Below are 21,648 nucleotides of genomic sequence, written 5' to 3' on the forward strand. Positions count from 1 at the left end.
AAGGCTTCGAGTCTGGCGGTGATCCCACGGACCCAGGCTGTCAAGAAGGCGCTGTGCAATCTGGTGCCGGCTCCATAACGGTGTGAGCTGTGTTTACATGGAATGGACTGGGTCCTCTGGTCCAACTGAACCGATCATTCATTGGAAGTGGTTATGCTCGGTTACTTCTAGACAATATGCAGCCATTCATGGATTTATTTTTCCGAAACAGTGATGCCATGTCACCGGGCCACAACTGTTCGCGACTGGTTTGGAGAACATTCTGGACAATTTGAGTGAATGATTTGGCCACCCACATCGCCATATATCAATCGCATCGAACATTTATGGAACGTAATCGAGAGGTGAAATCGCGCACAAAATTCTGTAGCGGCAAACCTTCCCCAATTATGGACGGCTACAAAGGCCACATGGCTCAGTACTTCTGCAGGGGACTTCCAACGACTTGTTGAGTCGATACCACATCGAGTTACTGCACTACGCCGGGTGGAAGCAGGTCTGACACGATATTAGGGGACGTCTCATGACTCGTCACCTCTGTGAAAATGCTGTCGAAATAAACCAGTATCTAATTATGGAGAGTACCTGTGACTTATGTTACATTTAAGTACATTTTATTTTCGGGTTAATCTGATATATCTGATGTACTATCTTTGAGCGAATAAATAACTGAATACGCGAACTTTACGTAACACTTCTTTTTGTTCTCGTCTCTTAGTTAATGCTATTACTATGTACTGCTGTTACCAACACTTCATTGTTGTTGTTGTTGTTGTGGCCTTCAGACCTGAGACTGGTTTGATGCGGCTCTCCATGCTACTCTATCCTGTGCAAGCTTCTTCATCTCCCAGTACCTACTGCAACCTACATCCTTCTGAATCTGTTTAGTGTATTCATATCTTGGTCTCCCTCTACGATTTTTACCCTCCACCCGGCCCTTCAATGCTAAATTTGTGATCCCTTGATGCCTCAGAACATGCCCTACCAACCGGTCCCTTCTTCTTGTCAAGTTGTGCCACAAACTTCTCTTCTCCCCAATTCTATTCAATACCTCCTCATTAGTTATGTGATCTACCCATCTAATCTTCAACATTCTTCTGTAGCACCACATTTCGAAAGCTTCTATTCTCTTCTTGTCCAAACTATTTATCGTCCACGTTTCACTTCCATACACGGCCACAATCCATACAAATACTTTCAGAAACGACTTCCTGACATTTAAATCTATACTCGATGTTAACAAATTTCTCTTCTTCAGAAACGCTTTCCTCGCCATTGCCAGTCTACATTTTATATCCTCTCTACTTCGACCATCATCAGTTATTTATCTCCCTAAATAGCAAAACTCCTTTACTACTTTAAGTGTCTCATTTCCTAATCTAATTCCCTCAGCATCACCCGACTTAATTCGACTACATTCCATTATCCTCGTTTTGCTTTTGTTGATGTTCATCTTATACCCTCCTTTCAAGACACTGTCCATTCCGTTCAACTGTTCTTCCAAGTCCTTTGCTGTCTCTGACAGAATTACAATGTCATCGGCAAACCTCAACGTTTTTATTTCTTCTCCATGGACTTTAATATCTACTCCGAATTTTTCTTTTGTTTCCTTTACTACTTGCTCAATATACAGATTGAATAACATTGGGGACAGGCTACAACCCTGTCTGACTCCCTTCCCAACCTCTGCTTCCCTTTCAAGCCCCTCGACTCTTATAACTGCCATCTGGTTTCTGTACAAATTGTAAATAGCCTTTCGCTCCCTGTATTTTACCCCTACCACGTTTGGAATTTGAAAGAGAGTATTCCAGCCAACATTGTCAAAAGCTTTCTCTAAGTCTACAAATGCTAGAAACGTAGGTTTGCCTTTCCTCAATTTATTTTCTAAGATAAGTCGTACGATCAGTATTGCCTCACGTGTTCCAACATTCCTGTGGAATCCAAACTAATCTTCCCCGAGGTTGGCTTCTACTAGTTTTTCCATACGTCTGTAAAGAATTCGTGTTAGTATTTTGCAGCTGTGACTTATTAAACTGATAGTACGGTAATTTTCACATCTGTCAACACCTGCTTTCTTTGGGATTGGAATTATTATATTCTTCTTGAAGTCTGAGGGTATTTCGCCTGTTTCATACATCTTGCTCACCAGATGGTAGAGTTTTGTCAGGACTGGCTCTCCCAAGGCCGTCAGTAGTTCCAATGGAATGTTGTCTACTGCCGGGTCCTTTTTTCGACTCGAGTCTTTCAGTGCTCTGTCAAACTCTTCACGCAGTATCGTCTCTCCCATTTCATCTTCGTCTTCATCTATAGATCGCTTATACAACCATAAAAGAAATCGTTTTTTCCTCGTTCCATTTGCGAGTGTAACAGAAAAAAGAATGAGTAGCAATGACAGTACTTTACGCCGCGCCCTGTACAGTGGTTTTGCGACTATGTATGTAGACGGAGAATTGCAATAGGTTGTATAAAAGTCCAGCTTATTTTAAATGTGTAAAAAAAATGAGAGATTAACCGAGGGTTTACGGTCCGCCGCTCGTGGTCGTGCGGTAGCGTTCTCGCTTCTCACGCCCGGGTTCCTGGGTTCGATTCCCGGCGGGGTCAGGGATTTTCTCTGCCTCGTGATGACTGGGTGTTGTGTGATGTCCTTAGGTTAGTTAGGTTTAAGTAGTTCTAAGTTCTAGGGGACTGATGACCATAGATGTTAAGTCCCATAGTGCTCAGAGCCATTTGAACCGGGGGTTTACGGAATTCTAGCTCTGAGTCTTGTCGTGCTGCGCAGAGATTACGAGGAGAAGAACTACTCGCTCACCATACGTGGAGGGCCGTGCCAATGCTGAATTCAATATGATATTCGCTATCGATACCAGTAACTAAAATCACATCGAGACCTCGATAAAATCAGATCAGAGTATCAATACCGACTGAGTCGTAAGGTGTTGATTTTTTTTTAGTATTTTTAAGAATTTCCTTAACACCAAAAGATTTCTTTAAAACACAAGAATAAAATATTGAAATTATGAGAAATTAGAGTGAACTACAGTTAGTATAGAATTAAATACAAACTTAAGCTGGCAGGTACAAGTATTCCAATCACAATTAAAATTGCAGACCATTATATAACCTTTTTGCTTCGCATATGTGTTGTCATTAGAAAGCATTAATGTAAGTGTTACATTAAGCTACAGGAGTTTCATTTACAATTAGTTTATTTCTGGTAGAAATAAATTTAGAATTCAAGACAAAATATGTGAATTATGCTATCTCTGAATGAACCAACGTGAGTTTAAAAAGAAATACAAACGCAGGCAGTAAATGATAAATATACCAAATAAAAAAATATTGTATAGTGTATTGGGATAAAGTTTGTAACGGCGGAAATGCATATCCTCCTATTTTCATCTATTGTACTATTATTTTTTTCCCTTGTTTTGTTACCTCAAGATATGACATTTCTGTCTCTTTATATATTGTAATTGTTTTACTGTTTGTATATATATATATATATATATATATATATATATATATATATATATATATATATATATATATATATATATTTATGCACTTATGTCGATGTATAATTGGTTTGTTTCGTAAATATTATTTGTATTTTTACGCTGGGTCTTGCCTAGGGAAAACTGCTATCGAACGATTACATCGATAGGTCGTGTGAAGACTCAAAGTGTGTAGGATCTTTGGTAGTGTTAACTCAGCCGCGTGGAGCGCGGGCAGGGCAGTGAGAGTCTGGCGGGAGTAGCGAGTGGAGCAGGTGTTGTGTGACGCTCCCGCGAGTTGCCGCGCTTTCGGGGTTTGGCAGCATGTAATTGCGCTCGACTCGCGATGATAGTTTCTGACATGGTGTCGCGGACGGGAAGCATTAGCTGGCGCACATCAAGAGCCCGTTTCGCCTGGTGACCGTGTCCAGAAGAAGGCGCGCCAACATCCAGCTTCTGCAACAGCGACGGCCGACGATGAGTGACTGTCGCCACCTCCTCGATCGACGGCTACAAACCTTCAATCAACCAACAAGGAAGACTAAAAGCACGTAAAGTTTCAGAACTGTATGGCAGACCTCAGCTTTTCAAATTGTTCCATTTGCCTCGCAAAATTACAGCAACTTAGCATGAACCTTTGTTGCTCATTGTCCCAATTGCATTGCCATCCAGGGTCCCTTCCTTTTCCGAAATGAACCCGAGTGTCGTTGAAATTCAAACGCCAGCATTAAAATAATATAATTAGATTTCACTGCTTTAATTTCAAAGTTTAGTAGCTGGCTACAATATTTAGGTTACACGAGCACAAATTTAGAGTGCGAGTTTTGTTAGCATATTTTAGCTTACCTGTGACTGCAGCTCAGCTTGGTACGTACTAAATTTTACTATTGTTAATAGTTCAGAATCATTTAATTCAAGTTCAAAGTAAAATCTCTTGTTTCTAAATTGCGTAGAGTCAAGTTGCTTTTGAAATGATTGTTGAGGTAGTCCAAGACTAACCGTATTTTACTGGATTTCGATGTGCTTCAGAAAGAAAGCTCACTATTAACTTCAGTCACTAAATTAACTTTCGATTTTCCGGTTTTATTAATTCTTTTGCTAAATTAAGTCAGAGTGTAGCGAAATTTATTACTTCTGACAAACTTTCAGTTTTCACACTACACGTGTCAACCTTCAGTTGCCACGCTTCTAGTGTTAATTATATGTGTAATAACCTTTCTTTTTCAGTTACTATAGTAATTGTCCTTAGGACTGGCGACCGTGATTTCCCCCGAATATCAAATATCTAATTACCGCTAGTTAATTGTTAACGTAACGGCCGCACATTTACTTCCTTTATTAACTTTACCCCTTTTCAAAATTAATTTCCACCAGTTTCATTTGCATTTTTCCTTTCATTTAGAAGTAACCCTTTCCTCCCTCTTTACCGATAGATTAACTTCGGTGACGATTGCTTTTCCCAAATTTCCATTAGGTACACGCGGTTTAATTTTTCACTGTCATAAAGGTCGATAAGTGAGGGGGGAGGTTACACGTGGCGACCTGGTGACAGGACAATCTTCGGATTTGAGGTTGTTCTGGACACGAATTTTGTATGTTGCAAATCTCGTAACAAAGTACTGGTTACGTACAGGCCGTTACGTCAGCGAGAATAAGTAGTGGGAGTAATCCTAATTATATTTGAGATTTGGCAGTTATATTGAAAATTATTAAAATGAGTGAAGGCAACAATTGCCAAAATTTGGTAGACTTGGATACGGAACAATCGGTCGAACAGTGGGAAACGCGCGCCGCGGTACCCATTGTTCAGGGGCAGGCGGCTAGCATGAAAGACGCGACCGCCGAAACGCAACAAAGAGCAGAAATGGAATTCCAAAGTTTAGAAAATGTTTCGGAATCAGAAGTGAAAATCAAATCTGAATCCCTTGATGACGAATACGGGGGGACAATTAAAGAGGAAGCCGCTACGGAAGTAAAACCGGTAGTTTCCGGGAATTTAACTGATTTATTGAATGTTTTGATTAACGAAATCAAGAGTCAATCGGCCAAGCAAGAAGATCAGGCTGCCAAACAAGAAGCTCAGGCTGCCAAGCAAGAAGCTCAGTCTGAAAAATTTGAACGGATGCTAGACAATCAGAACAAAGCTATTAACATTGTTATCAACAATGTTGGAGTTGTTAACACAAAAGTTGATAAAATCAAAGAAGATATTGTTGTAATTAATACCGAAATCGGTAATCTTAAACGGGAAATGATAGGCGTTCAGGCGGAAATTGCGAGCATAAATACTCGTTTTGATTCCGAAATTAGCAGAATCGAGAAAAGTGTAGGAGACGCAGTTGCTCCGATCATCGAGAATAAGGTGACGGAACAAATTCAATTAGTGAGAAAAGAGGATCATCAGAAGGTGGAAACTTTAAAGGCTTTAGTATCCGAAGTAGATACCAAAGTGACGAAGCAGGCTAATACCTGCGAAGAGAAAAAGAGGGAAGTGGAAACGCTTGCGACAACCACTTGCCAAGTGATTACGAGGGTGTCGGAATTAGAAAGGAAACTTGACGAAAAACAGAGCTATGTGCCAATCTGTGCACATAGTTCGGAGTTGTTGACGAAAGAGGAGCGGTTCGACCCCTTGAAAAAAGGCGGTATACACCCGACGGATTTCATTAAAAATTGTGAAAGAGTTTTACCCAGATCATGGACTAATGAGAGAAAAATTAATGCGGTTATTGATGTGTTGGCTGGTGATGCCAAGCGTTGGGGCTTAAACCTCAACATTACGAACCTGACTTTTGACGAGTTTAAAAATTTGTTTCTGGCTGAATACTGGTCAGAGCAGAAACAGCAAGGTGTCTGGCGCGAATTTGTCGTATCGAGGCCTTTCGATGCGAATTCGCGCGGTTCGATGAAGGAGTTTTGTGAGGGCTGGATCCGCAAGTTGGAATACTTGCGTGATCGCCGCACGGAATCCGAAATAGTCTGGGAACTCTACAAAAAGCTTCCAGATGATACAAAACGCTACGTAGGGAGCAATCACAGGACAATCAATGATTTCCTGGGAAGAGTTGAGGACGAGGACTATTGGCGCAATAATCGCGACAGGGGTAGAGGCCGTGGTAACAACAACGGGTACCACAGCAACCACAACAACGATAACCATGGGAATAATGCATACCGCAACCATGGTAGCAACAACAATAATGGTTCGGACCGTAATAACAATCGGTACAATGCAAATAATAACCGGAATGACGGAAACCAGTATCATACTAGCATGATACGGGCTGCGCAGAATAGTAATAACGCCAGAGGGTGTGACCAGCCGCCTCAGCAGTATCCGGGGAGCGTATCTGCTGGGACGAGACAGGGAAACCATTAGCCGCGCCGGTGAGGGGCCGACCGGGCGTGGAGAAATTTTGGCGGCCCAATAACAGGAGAAAACCCAGGTGTCGTCGTTATGAAAATTCCGTATGGAATAATCAACGGCGGGAGAGTGTGCCAGTATTAGGAGAAAGGAGTGCGCCCACAAGTAGTAGATCAGCTGTAGACACGGCAGTAGAAAATACATTCACTGTCAGTGAGAACAATTTAAGTAGTGTTCCGGAAATCGACTATAAAGTGGCAGCTGTAATACCCACAGCGGAACTGGAGATTGAGTTTAAGAATGATTCGCAAGTGTTGAAAGAAGATCAGATGTCGGATAAAACGTCCGTCATCGAGCGAGGGGATGCAGAGAGGGATGAGGTCTGGTTAAGGCAGTTCTGTCGCTTATACGACGAACTAAAAGATTATAGGGGCCTGTACGGGAGAAGTGTTTATGGGGAGCACGGGCAGGATTTGCCGCGTCTCGTCCCGCAGGAAGATAGTGATTGTGAAGTGATGGAAAGTTCTGGCCCTAACCGGCAGACTTTACTAGAAATAGTTGATGTTAACGGGGAGCACGAGCAAGATGCGTCGTGTTTCGTCCCGCAAGAGTTGGATGTTGAAGTAGTAACGGAAAGTTCTGGCCCTAACCGGCAGACTTTACCGAAAGTTTCAGTGGTAGAAGTAGCCGACCCATCCGACGCAAACCTCCAGTTTAAACATTGCGAAAGTATTAAGGAGAAAGATTGCGAAAATTTTAGTGATAGCCGGACACGATTGGTAGAAAACCACGTAAATTACAGTGTGTATGAGGTTAGAGCTGACGTTATACGGTCAGACGGTAGCAGTGTGGGTTGCGCAGATCCAGAGGAAGCAATTTCAGATGCTACTGGGCACATTCTTCCAGGTAGATTGGCAGATGAGATCAATCTGACCAAAGAGGAATCAACGAAGGTGACAATTAGTGAAGTGATAGCAAGGCAGCACTCACTAGTTGACGAGTTACAGGAAAAGGTTTCGGTATTGGAGGCGAAGCTACAGACTAAGCCTCAGGACAGACGTGTTGAAATTAAAACTGTAAGTGAACAGAGGCTGAAAAAGCCGCCAGATAAACCGGATTTAGGATCAAAGCCGGATGGTTTTTTTCTGGAATGACCTGGATATAGACGAGGATTTACTGTGGGAAAATAAAGAAACAGTCGAGGACAAGTGTAGACAGATAGTAGTGTCTGTTAATATGCACGACCTACAACTAAACGTGTTGATTGACACCGGTGCAGAATTGAGTGCTGTATCTGGGAAAATATTTGAGTTACTGAAAGACAGACCCGGCATCGTAGTTATGCCAGTAACAGGAGTGGAAATTATCGGTGCTACTGGGAAGGCCAGTAAACCGGTCACAAAACAGATTTTTGTCAACTTCGAGATATGTGGGGCACGATTTGAACAAGAGTTTGTCGTCGTGCCAGACTTAACTACGGAAGTAGTTATCGGGTTAGATTGGCTATTAAAGTACCGTGCTGTAATTAATTGCGAAAGCAAAACTTTGACATGTATGTCCCAAGAAAAAAACAATAGTAGTTCGTTTTGACGAGGCAGGAGACGGTGTGCATAGGCAATACCAGCCTATACACATTGTTAACTGGCCGAATGACACTGACGTAGGAATGAGTTTGAACTGCCGTAACATGAGGAATTTCGGTTTTGACAATAATGTAGAAAGTGAATTGGAAAGTATTGTAGACGGTGTGTCAAACGTAACACACGAACAAAGACGAGGCCGACTTTCCCGTACCTATTGCCATCACAATCATAGGGCATGGGGCAAATATGTAGCAGTATTTGAGAGAATTATGAACACCTTGAGACATGAATCTACGGGATTTTCTCCAGAGGAAATACTGTTGGATGACAGAAGTAAAAGTTTAGTGGAAGAGATAATCAAATTCCCTCCACGGATTGACATTAGTATTGGTGTGAAAAAAGATCGTTTGCGAGAAGTAATGAGGCTAAAAGCCGATGCTCGCATACGTCGTCATGACGCTAAAGTGCGTTTTGCTAAGTTTGCAATCGGAGACTTAGTACTTGTAAAAGCTCATGAGAAATCGAGCGAGATAGACAATGAAATCTCTAAATTTAAGTTTGTTTATAATGGACCATATAAAGTCATTGGTATACCTCACACAAATGCTTATTGCTTAGAGTATCCAAGCTCTGGAAAACGATTAGGTATACGGGGATATAGTAGACTTGAAATTGTACCAACCTAGGATCGATTAATACCACACAATGGGTAATTTGTACAATATGTAAATATAGAGTGTAAGATTTAAGGTTTGCTAGATTGCCATGCTTTTGCCTGACCAAGAGGACATTAAAGAAGTTGTAATTAATAAGTAATTAATTTTGATTAATCAATTTAATTTTAATCAATTTAATCATGATCTAATCAACTGAAAAATCCAAGCTGCTAGTTTAAGTTTTCAGCTGAGTCACAGTAGATTAAGGAATGTAAATATGATTTTGTAACTAGCAGTAAGATTTCATGAATGTGTGTTTTTATTAGTCATTGCCGATGTACTTAGACGCTGTTTTAAGTTTCAGGCTAGTACATGCGTGTCATGATAGACAGTGCTGAGTTATCCACTCTGATAGTGTTTATGGACTCCTGGAGATTACTCGGGAGTGAGTTTTACCGAAAGAATTCAGTGAGACGGACGTTCTGGAAACGCCGTCACAAGGGCGAGTGAGATCAAGCGTGCCGCACACGCGGGCGCAACAATACTGGCGAGGCGAGCCGCTGTCGGCTCTTGTGCCGCTGTTGGCTCTTGGGCCGCTGTCGGCATTCTTTGTACTTGCGAGTACGGAAGGCGGAATTGTTTTTCTTCCTGGACAGCTGAAAGAATTCTACTGTCAATATTTATGTTTTTTCGATCTGATGTGTGTTATTTTCTTGTTTAGCGTTTAATGGACTCCCATGACGAGAATATTAATTACGAAAGGGTTATGTAAAAATGTGTATTCTATGTAATTAATTATTAATTTGCGTATTTTGATCTACCTGTTTTTATGACCATGTACTCTGATTAATTTTGTAAATAGTATTCCATTTCTTGATACTGTTGGGAATTTTGACAATTTTAGAATAGCTAAACCATTTTCTATGTTTTCTATGAATTTTAATATGTTGTCAATCTGTTTTATTTTGTGCAAGGTGACAGAGTGGAATAAGATTAGGAGTGTCTCCACTCAATTATTATGGTCTAAAAATTGATTTATGGTTAATTAGACGAATGCTAACTTGTGTTGATGTTTTGAGCATATGCATTTCCGCTGTTTCTTTTTTGGGACATTTTCTGAGTCTGTTTACGTTACACGAACATCCTCAGACAATGTGGGGCACGTGTAACGCCGGAAATGCATATCCTCCTATTTTCATCTATTGTACTATTATTTTTTTCCCTTGTTTTGTTACCTCAAGATATGACATTTCTGTCTCTTTATATATTGTAATTGTTTTACTGTTTGTATATATATATATATATATATATATATATATATATATATATATATTTATGCACTTATGTCGATGTATAATTGGTTTGTTTCGTAAATATTATTTGTATTTTTACGCTGGGTCTTGCCTAGGGAAAACTGCTATCGAACGATTACATCGATAGGTCGTGTGAAGACTCAAAGTGTGTAGGATCTTTGGTAGTGTTAACTCAGCCGCGTGGAGCGCGGGCAGGGCAGTGAGAGTCTGGCGGGAGTAGCGAGTGGAGCAGGTGTTGTGTGACGCTCCCGCGAGTTGCCGCGCTTTCGGGGTTTGGCAGCATGTAATTGCGCTCGACTCGCGATGATAGTTTCTGACATGGTGTCGCGGACGGGAAGCATTAGCTGGCGCACATCAAGAGCCCGTTTCGCCTGGTGACCGTGTCCAGAAGAAGGCGCGCCAACATCCAGCTTCTGCAACAGCGACGGCCGACGATGAGTGACTGTCGCCACCTCCTCGATCGACGGCTACAAACCTTCAATCAACCAACAAGGAAGACTAAAAGCACGTAAAGTTTCAGAACTGTATGGCAGACCTCAGCTTTTCAAATTGTTCCATTTGCCTCGCAAAATTACAGCAACTTAGCATGAACCTTTGTTGCTCATTGTCCCAATTGCATTGCCATCCAGGGTCCCTTCCTTTTCCGAAATGAACCCGAGTGTCGTTGAAATTCAAACGCCAGCATTAAAATAATATAATTAGATTTCACTGCTTTAATTTCAAAGTTTAGTAGCTGGCTACAATATTTAGGTTACACGAGCACAAATTTAGAGTGCGAGTTTTGTTAGCATATTTTAGCTTACCTGTGACTGCAGCTCAGCTTGGTACGTACTAAATTTTACTATTGTTAATAGTTCAGAATCATTTAATTCAAGTTCAAAGTAAAATCTCTTGTTTCTAAATTGCGTAGAGTCAAGTTGCTTTTGAAATGATTGTTGAGGTAGTCCAAGACTAACCGTATTTTACTGGATTTCGATGTGCTTCAGAAAGAAAGCTCACTGTTAACTTCAGTCACTAAATTAACTTTCGATTTTCCGGTTTTATTAATTCTTTTGCTAAATTAAGTCAGAGTGTAGCGAAATTTATTACTTCTGACAAACTTTCAGTTTTCACACTACACGTGTCAACCTTCAGTTGCCACGCTTCTAGTGTTAATTATATGTGTAATAACCTTTCTTTTTCAGTTACTATAGTAATTGTCCTTAGGACTGGCGACCGTGATTTCCCCCGAATATCAAATATCTAATTACCGCTAGTTAATTGTTAACGTAACGGCCGCACATTTACTTTCTTTATTAACTTTACCCCTTTTCAAAATTAATTTCCACCAGTTTCATTTGCATTTTTCCTTTCATTTAGATGTAACCCTTTCCTCCCTCTTTACCGACAGATTAACTTCGGTGACGATTGCTTTTCCCAAATTTCCATTAGGTACACGCGGTTTAATTTTTCACTGTCATTAAGGTCGATAAGTGAGGGGGGAGGTTACAAGTTCATACTACTGTACAAACTCGTGCCATAATTACAGGCAAAATCGTTTTCCTAATGGGAAGTCATATCTAGTTGAACCATTCTTCTTCCGATAAGGGGCCCAAAAGTATCCCTTTCCTACTCGTTTGGCCGGCCTGTGTGGCCGAGCGAGCGGTTCTAGTCTGGATCCGCGCGACCGCTACGGTCGCAGGTTCGAATCCTGCCTCGAGCATGGACGTGTGTGATGTCCTAAGGTTAGTTAGGTTTAAGCTAAGTTCTAGGGGACGGATGACCTCAGATGTTAAGTCCCATAGTGCTCAGAGCCATTTGAACCATTTTTTTTCTACTTGTTTGCCGTAAATTTGGTTACTCTTGTCAGGTGATTATGGCGCCAGTAAAAAATCAGTAATAACAGTTGCGTGGGGATCAAGTCTCTCAACTGGTCACCACTTCACCGAGTGGCGTGTTCCTAATCTCGCCAACTAATCCCGGTACCCACGGTTAAACGTGGAGTTCGAACCACGTGTCGCTCCTGCCGCATCGTCACGACACCGAGAGGTGGAGGCTAGCTTACAGGCAGACTGAAATATTTCGAGGTGCATCGTAGATTCGATATCTCTCCCTTCAGTTTTCCAGGCACGCGCTTAGGCACTTGACCAGCAGACCCGACAAGCAACTGTGAATCATTATTTTGCGCAACACACTTCGATATTCCCGATCGCGGATATAAAGTAGTAGAAAACATCGATTACTCTTTATCTATACCGATACAACAGTCATCGAAGGAAAGTATTGATAGTTACTCGTATCAGCAATATCGGAACGTCGATACACGTGGGCCAGTTTGTGAAGGGAGAGCAGAAAGAGGCGGCTGGCGGTTGCTGCAAAGTTGCGAGTGAGCAGGTATTAGTGGCGCCCGTAATTAGGCGGCACTCTCCACCTGCCGATAAGCCGTCGGCCCGTGTGCAGCGTGTTGTTATCTCGTCTCTCTCTCTCTCTCTTTCTGTGCATTCGCGGCTCGGTAGCATCGACGCTGGAGTTGAGCGACACTACGCCGGCTGCAGTTGCTGCGTCGCTTCTGCGAGGCGGGTGAGTACTCCAGAGTGGCGTGCCCAAAACTTCCTCCCAACAGCCCCTTTCAGGCATTCTTCTTTTTCAGTGAAACACAACAATAATTGAAATAATCTGAATATAAGGGTCTCCACTAACCTTACCTTGGGAAATCACAAAAGTACGGAACTGACAGCACCATTGTTCAATGACTAATATTAACTATTAGTTATTAATGAAAAATATCTAATTTTTAATTTAAAACTAACATCATTTAACAACCTATCATTACATAACAAGAAAGAAGAAGTTACTTCAATAATGTGTTCCTTCGAATGTTTGTTTTCGGTGTGAGCTGATCGAAATCCGGCTCATAAGTGGTCAGAGTGTTTCATATATGGTCACTTGAATATTTGTCAGTTACTTCAGACTGATATTTAGATTGAAAGAACTCGAGGATTGCGTACACTAATTCACACAGAAGTGCTCCCAAAAATTCAGGTCTTTGGTACAGTCTTTCTTGAAGGGTTATTTTTTTGTGGAACCTTCTCTCATAATTAGAGTTGAACAACGAATTCGTTTCAGTCCTTAATAGTCCTCCATCCACTTTGCACTTCCAGTACCTCTAACTCTGCAGTAGCTGAATCCTTCGTAATTGCCTACGGAACGGGGCAGGCATTCCCCATTTCAACACCAGATGGACTTACCAGGAATGAATATGAAGGTTCAAGTGTCTGCCGTTTACGAGGTGGCAACAAAAAGTAAAATGAACATTACAGCATGCAATTTTCACTTTGCAGCGGAGTGTGCGCTGATATGAAACTTCCTGGCAGATTAAAACTGTGTGTCGGACCGAGACTCGAACTCGGGACCTTTGCCTTTCGCGGGCAAGTGCTCTACCAACTGAGCTACCCAAGCACAACTCACGCCCCGTCCTCACAGCTGTACTTCTGCTGCGAGCTTCTGTAAAGTTTGTAATGTGGGAGACGTGGTACTGGCAGAAGTAAAGCTGTGAGGACGGGGCGTGAGTCGTGCTTGGGTAGCTCAGTTGGTAGAGCACTTGCCCGCGAAAGGCAAAGGTCCCGAGTTCGAGTCTCGGTCCGGCACACAGTTTTAATCTGCCAGCAAGTTGAACATTATTATGGCAGACCAAGTAACTTCTACTGAATGCTGCACTAAACTTCATAGAGACACAGATACACAGCGCTATTTTTCACCACATTCACCAAGTCTCTGTAAACAACGGTCGGAAGTTCCACCAACCGCCCAGTTTCCTTCGCAGTCAGGAATCCTGTCAAGCGCTCTTTGTTTGTGGATGGCTTCGCGATCCCTACTCTTCCTCCTATCATACAATGACGACAAGGCAGCTACAGCTAACCATCAGGGGGCTGGAAACCTGGGACAAGACAAAAGCTTCTCGGTTCTCACTAGAAAAGACTACATGCGTCAGTTTTAACCGTGCTCGTCCAAGTTTTAACCTACCAATGACTCGAAATTTGCGTGACTCCCTCACCAGAAAGACCGACGCACAAAGGGCTTCCGGCCACTGACTGTTTTGAAATGCGTTAACGGAAAAGCAAGGGGCTCCGACAGGGCTTTTGTTCGATCACGTTTAGATCATGGCAGCGTGGTCTACGAATCGGCCCGTATTTCCTGCCTAAAGATGTTAGACGCTGTCCATCGTGAGGGTATTCGGATATCGACTGGAGCCTTTCGGACCAGCCCAGTTCAGAGTCTGGATTCGACGACGTGTCCTTTTTGCTCGACAGATATTGAAAATCTCAGCGTCACCTTGGTCATTGGCATTTAGTGCTGTGGTTCGACCCAACTTTGAACGGCTGTTCAGGATTCGCCCCCCATGCGACGAAGCCATTCGGGATACGTGCTATTGACTGTCTCAAGGATCTGGATCTATCAGACCTCCGTATACACAGTCATGGATGCAACGCGTTGCCGCCTTGGTGTCTTCAGAGGACCAAAGTGATTTTGACTCGGTACAAGAAAACATGTACTCCAGATTACGTTTTTACAACTTTCTTCCATTTTAAGTACATACCCGAGTTGTATCGTTGTTTATACAGACGAATCCCAACAAGAGAATGTCCTCTGTTGCTACGCGGTTTTCCCTGACAGTTTTCAAAGTGCTTTTTCCGGAACAAGTTACAGATTATGATGCGGGGTTATATGGCATTATGGTGGCACTGGAGAGGGTTGAGAGACATCACCGTACCAGGTTTCTTGTCTGTTCCGACTCTCTTAGGGCACTACAATCACTTCACCCAATGTATCCAGTAGACCAGTTGATTCAGCTCATCTATGACTCCTTCCACAGGTTACAAGCCCGTGGCAAGGAGGTGATCTTTGGCTGGTTACCTTACCGCGTCGGTATACAGGGAAACGACACGACCGACAAAGCGGCCAAGAAAGCATGTCGGAATGGTTTTGTCCGCGAGTGTCCCATTTCTTTGCACACCGTCATCTCTGAGAGACGAATCATACGTCAGTGAGAGACTGAATGGTCGGAGGTGACAGAAAACAAACTGCGATCGCTCCAACCGACCATACAGGCATGTCAGATTTCGTGTCATCCTTGCAGCTGGAAGGAGGTTCTGCTTACCAGGCTACACATCGCACATAGCACTTTAACACATGTGGACTCGCATTCGGGAGGACGACGGTTCAATCCCACGTCCGGCCATCCTGATTTAGGTTTTCCGTGATTTCCCTAAATCGCTCTAGGCAAATGCCGGGATGGTTCCTCTGAAAGGGCACGGCCGACTTCCTTCCCCGTCCTTCCCTAATCCGATGAGACCGATGACCTCGCTGTTTGGTCTGTTCCCCCAACTAACCAACCAACCAACCAACTTTAACACATGGCCTCCTCCTCTGGCGGGAAGATCCACCACTCTGTGCTTCTTTCGGTTCAGCATATTTTGGCAACGTGTGTCTTATACACCGTTATCAGGGTAACTCTCAGTCTCGATAGAGATCTGCCCATAATCCTCTCCGATTCTGATTCCAGTGTTCACAGGAGTGGTGAAATTTTGTGAACTGTCACGCCTCATCCCTAAACTGGTGGGGAATGGAGGCAGGCTTTAATGCATTGTAAACTGCTCCGCACGTGGGGACAGCCTTCGACGCCACCCACGAGATTGGCGTGCTGATGTTTCGTCAGGGCCCTGAGGACCGCGATGTTGAGCACCCCTCACCTAAAACCATCATCATCCATTTCTCGACAGTAGAAATCCGCTCCTCGGTGAATGAGCCAGTCGAGATTGCTGCGAGTCAGTTCCCCGACTGCCTGGACGTTGTTGCGCGCGCTCAGTGTCGGCCGCCTTGCTGCCCTATCAGCACCAGCTACTCCCGTGTGGCTTTGGTCAAATTCTTGGCACCATTTCACTGCTGTTGAACGCGACACTGCATTTGGTCCGCTAGAATTTCGTGGTATTTTAAGTGGAGTTTAGACGTTTTGCCCACGAGGATCGTACTGTCACGCGTACTTCAACTTCGGACTACGTTTCCAGTTTCTGCACCATTTCTCTCGCAATCTGTGCTGCGTCAGTTAGATCACTGTCCGCAGGGAGCCCTGAACATGCACCACTCTTCATGTGCTGTGGTCACGACATGTGTAACTTACTTGCTAAAGTCCCTTCGTATTTCTTCATCTACATCTACATCTACATCCATACTCCGCAAGCCACCTGACGGTGTGTGGCGGAGGGTACCTTGAGTACCTCTATCGGTTCTCCCTTCTAACCCAGTCTCGTATTGTTCGTGGAAAGAAGGATAGTCGGTATGCCACTGTGTGGGCTCTAATCTCTCTTATTTTATCCTCATGGTCTCTTCGCGAGATATACGTAGGAGGGAGCAATATACTGCTTGACTCCTCGGTCAAAATGGCTGACATCGAAGTAAGTGTCCAAGGAATAGAAAAGCAACTGGAATCACTCAACAGAGGAAAGTCCACTGGACCTGACGGGATACCAATTCGATTCTACACAGAGTACGCGAAAGAACATGCCCCCCTTCTGACAGCCGTGTACCGCAAGTCTCTAGAGGAACGGAAGGTTCCAAATGATTGGAAAAGAGCACAGGTGGTTCCAGTCTTCAAGAAGGGTCGTCGAGCAGATGCGCAAAACTATAGACCTATATCTCTGACGTCGATCTGTTGTAGAATTTTAGAACATGTTTTTTGCTCGAGTATCATGTCGTTTTTGGAAACCCAGAATCTACTATGTAGGAATCAACATGGATTCCGGAAACAGCGATCGCTTTATTTGTTCATGAGACCTAGAAAATATTAGATACGGGCTCCCAGGTAGATGCTATTTTCCTTGACTTCCGGAAGGCGTTCGATACAGTTCCGCACTGTCACCTGATAAACGAAGTAAGAGCCTACGGAATATCAGACCAGCTGTGTGGCTGAAGCGTTTTTATCAAACAGAACACAGCATGTTGTTACCAATGGAAAGACGTCTACAGACGTTAAAGTAGCCTCTGGCGTGCCACAGGGGAGTGTTACGGGACCATTGCTTTTCACAATATATATAAATGACCTAGTAGATAGTGTCGGAAGTTCCATGCGGCTTTTCGCGGAAGATGCTATAGTATACAGAGAAGTTGCAGCATTAGAAAATTGTAGCGAAATGCAGGAAGACCTGCAGCGGATAGGCACTTGGTGCAGGGAGTGGCAACTGACCCTTAACATAGACAAATGTAATGTATTGCGAATACATAGAAAGAAGGATCCTTTATTGTATGATTATATGATAGCGGAACAAACACTGGTAGCAGTTACTTCTGTAAAATATCTGGGAGTATGCGTGCGGAACGATTTGAAGTGGAATGATCATATAAAGATAATTGTTGGTAAGGCGGGTGCCAGGTTGAGATTCATTGGGAGAGTCCTTAGAAAATGTAGTCCATCAACAAAGGAGGTGGCTTACAAAACACTCGTTCGACCTATACTTGAGTATTGCTCAACAGTGTGGGATCCGTACCAGATCGGGTTGACGGAGGAGTTAGGAAGATCCAAATAAGAGCGGCGCGTTTCGTCACAGGGTTATTTGGTAACCGTGATAGCGTTACGGAGACGTTTAGCAAGCCCAAGTGGCAGACTCTGCAAGAGAGGCGCTCTGCATCGCTTTGTAGCTTGCTGTCCAGGTTTCGAAAGGGTGCGTTTTTGGATGACATATCGAATATATTGCTTCCCCCTACTTATACCTCCCGAGGAGATCACGAATATAAAATTAGAGAGATTCGAGCGCGCACGGAGGCTTTCAGACAGTCGTTCTTCCCGCGAACCATACGCGACTGGAACAGAAAAGGGAGGTAATGACAGTGGCACGTAAAGTGCCCTCCGCCACACACCGTTGGGTGGCTTGCGGAGTATAAATGTAGATGTAGATGTAGATGTAGGTGAAGGTATGTTCTCTAAACTTCAACAAAAGCCCGTACCGAGCTACTGAGCGTCTCTCCTGCAGAGTCTTCCACTGGAGTTTATCTATCATCTCCGTAATGCTTTCGCGATTACTAAATGATCCTGTAACGAAATGCGCTGGTCTCCGTTGGATCTTCTCTATCTCTTCTATCAACCCTATCTGGTACGGATCCCACACTGCTGAGCTGTATTCAAGCAGTGGGCGAACAAGCGTACTGTAACCTACTTCCTTTGTTTTCGGATTGCATTTCCTTAGGATTCTTCCAATCAATCTGCCTGGCATCTGCTTTACCGACGATCAACTTTATATGATCATTCCACTTTAAATCACTCCTAATGCGTACTCCCAGATAATTTATGGTATTAACTGCTTACAGTTGCTGACCTGCTATATTGTAGCCAAATGATAAGGGATCTTTCTTTCTATGTATTCGCAGCACATTACACTTGTCTACATTGAGATTCAATTGCCATTCCCTGCACCATGCGTCAATTCGCTGCAGATCCTCTTGCTTTTCAGTACAATTTTCCATTGTTACAACCTCTCGATACACCACAGCATCATCCGCAAAAGGTCTCATCGAACTTCCGATGTCATCCACAAGGTCTTTTATGTATATTGTGAATAGCAACGTTCCTACGACACTCCATTGTGGCACACCTGAAATCACTGTTACTTCGGAAGACTTCTCTCCATTGAGAATGAGATGTTGTGTTCTGTTATCTAGGAACTCTTCAATCCAATCACACAATTGGTCTGATAGTCCATATGCTCTTACTTTGTTCATTAAACGACTGTGGGGAACTGTATCGAATGCCTTGCGGAAGTCAAGAAACACGGCATCTACCTGGGAACCCATGTCTATGGCCCTCTGAGTCTCGTGGACGAATAGCGCGAGCTGGTTTTCACACGATCGTCTTTTTCGAAACCCATGCTGATTCCTACAGGGTAGATTTCTAGTCTCCAGAACAGTCATTATACTCGAACATAATACGTGTTCCAAAATTCTACAACTGATCGACGTTAGAGATATAGGTCTGTAGTTCTGCACATCTGTTCGACGTCCCTTCTCGAAAACGGAGATGACCTGTGCCATTTGAAATGTTTTAGTGTCAAGGTCTTTCCGAATTTGTTACGAAAGCTAGACACACTCTGCTCCAAATTGTGGATGTTCTTTCCACTCCCTTCTAATGCTATATTTAGCGTTTATACTCGTAAGTTCTGAACATCATATGTAATAAATTATGTCTTAAGCCATTGAGGGTCACCAGTTTGAGCGAAATATTTTCTTTTTTCTCGCAGAAATTATTTGATTCGATTGAGTAATTGGGAAAAATCTGTCTAAATCACTACCAAGTGATAGCCACCTCACTTAGCAGTGGTCAAGGAGTTTGACGTGTGAATATTCAAAACCTCTTGGTTTTTACCTATCATTGACGGTGCACCCTCAGTCGAGCTACTGACAATCTCCCCGACGGGCACTGAACTTTTCACGGAACCACAATCCGGGCCTTCTTTCACAGTAATCAAATCTTAACTGCTCTTTGAACACAGCCAAGTCATTTGACCAAATCTAATAGGGCAAGCCGTTGTTTATCTCTGAAGTGTGTAGACTCGTCCAAAGCCAGGTTCATTGCAGAGCGTTCAAAAATATTGTTTTTCTCAGATTATTTATAAAATAGGCTGTTGCAACATTACTGCCCAGGACATGGACATTACTGGGTGGTCGCAGCCCACCGACGGTCACGCACAATTGGATGGTCTGCCCTCGGGATGGACACGTTGTACGCGTCCAGTGAATGCGGGAACCACTTGGTCACCCACTGCGAGAGTCCGCTAGGGCCCCTCTTCCTGAATATAGCCACTGATGACAGAAATTTGTTCCTCTGTTGTTAAGGGTAGATGCAGGACAAAATTGCAAAAAATTCGAATTTTTTATTGTGTAATTTATTAGATTAATTCTTTAAGAATAACATCACAAAGTTTCAAAATCGAATTCTGGCTAGAAATATGTTTTAAAAAAGTTTGTTTGGGCGTCTGCACCTGCCACGACTCCTTTTTCTAAGCTGTGATCCACATCATCTCTACGCTAGAAATTTTTTGTGACTTAATTTTTCTTTCACACAATGGAAACGAACTTCAGATGATTCTAGAAGGCTGTGAGAAAGATTATATTTGCTTGTTTCTTCTTTTACAAAGTGTTTTTTTTAATAGTACATGCAACAAACTTATATGCAGAACTAAAAACTGAAATATCAACCTGTTTTGCTCGAAATTGGTCATAACAGTGTATGCATGTTAAGAAAAGTGAGTAAATGTAGAACTTCGCGTGTAAAAGGTACAGGAAATTTAAATAACAGTGTAAAAATGCTGCTCCTAAATGTTTAGAACAATTTTCGACAAAGGCACTGAGTTCATCGAAGAAGGAAGCTAGTGAAGAAATTTATGAAGCTGTTTACAGCGCCGAAGACGAGTTTTCCAGTTAATTCAGGTTAACTGACTTAGAAATAAGTGCCCATATGATTAATGTTTCGCCGGCCGGAGTGGCCGTGCGGTTCTAGGCGCTACAGTCTGGAACCGAGCGATCGCTACGGTCGCAGGTTCGAATCCTGCCTCGGGCATGGGTGTGTGTGATGTCATTAGGTTAGTTAGGTTTAATTAGTTCTAGGCGACTGATGACCTCAGAAGTTAAGTCGCATAGTGCTCAGAGCCATTTGAACCATTAATGTTTCATGTGCATGTGGTAATTGTGGGTGAAATGGCCTTACACTCTTTGATGACAGTGACAGTATTTGTGTTCTCGGTTGTTGTGAAGATAGCTGCATTTAATGCCTGTCTAGTGTTCAATAGTGGAAATATAGGTGGGATTAAGTGTCTGCAGAGACTATGGTTCCATCCAGATGCATTCACACTGAAGATACTCAGAAATTTTGGTGAAGCGTAACTGGACAAAGCTCAGGCAGCAGAAGAAGAAATGCACTGGACTCGCATTCGGGAGGACGACGGTTCAATCCCGTCTCCGGCCATCCTGATTTAGGTTTTCCGTGATTTCTCTAAATCGTTTCAGGCAAATGCCGGGATGGTTCCTTTGAAAGGGCACGGCCGATTTCCTTCCCAATCCTTCCCTAAACCGAGCTTGCGCTCCGTCTCTAATGACCTCGTTGTCGACGGGACGTTAAACATTAACTACCACCACCAGAAGAAGAAATGCAAAAGTTGGCTAGACAAAGGAGGCTATGGAAGAGATTACGCCAAGAAGACGACGAAGAGAATAAAG

At 43.1% G+C, this 21,648-nt stretch overlaps 2 protein-coding genes across 3 annotated transcripts in view; one reads left to right on the top strand and one right to left on the bottom strand.

Moving 5' to 3' along the window:
• Nucleotides 1-21,648, bottom strand: part of LOC126412904 (trichohyalin-like) — a 573,063-nt gene that overhangs the window by 426,031 nt on the left and 125,384 nt on the right. The window lies entirely within an intron of this gene.
• Nucleotides 1-21,648, top strand: part of LOC126412113 (zinc transporter 1) — a 652,968-nt gene that overhangs the window by 254,229 nt on the left and 377,091 nt on the right. Inside the window, exon 1 of one of the 2 annotated variants that reach the window (XM_050081547.1) lies at nucleotides 12,906-12,969. The exons of the other annotated variant lie outside the window; for it this stretch is intronic. The gene's annotated coding sequence lies outside the window, so the exon portion shown is untranslated. Of the gene's footprint in view, nucleotides 1-12,905; nucleotides 12,970-21,648 lie in introns of those variants that run through there. 2 annotated transcript variants of the gene reach the window in all.

The sequence above is a fragment of the Schistocerca serialis genome, chromosome 7 (genome assembly GCF_023864345.2).
Source record: "Schistocerca serialis cubense isolate TAMUIC-IGC-003099 chromosome 7, iqSchSeri2.2, whole genome shotgun sequence".
Lineage (NCBI taxonomy): Eukaryota > Metazoa > Arthropoda > Insecta > Orthoptera > Acrididae > Schistocerca > Schistocerca serialis.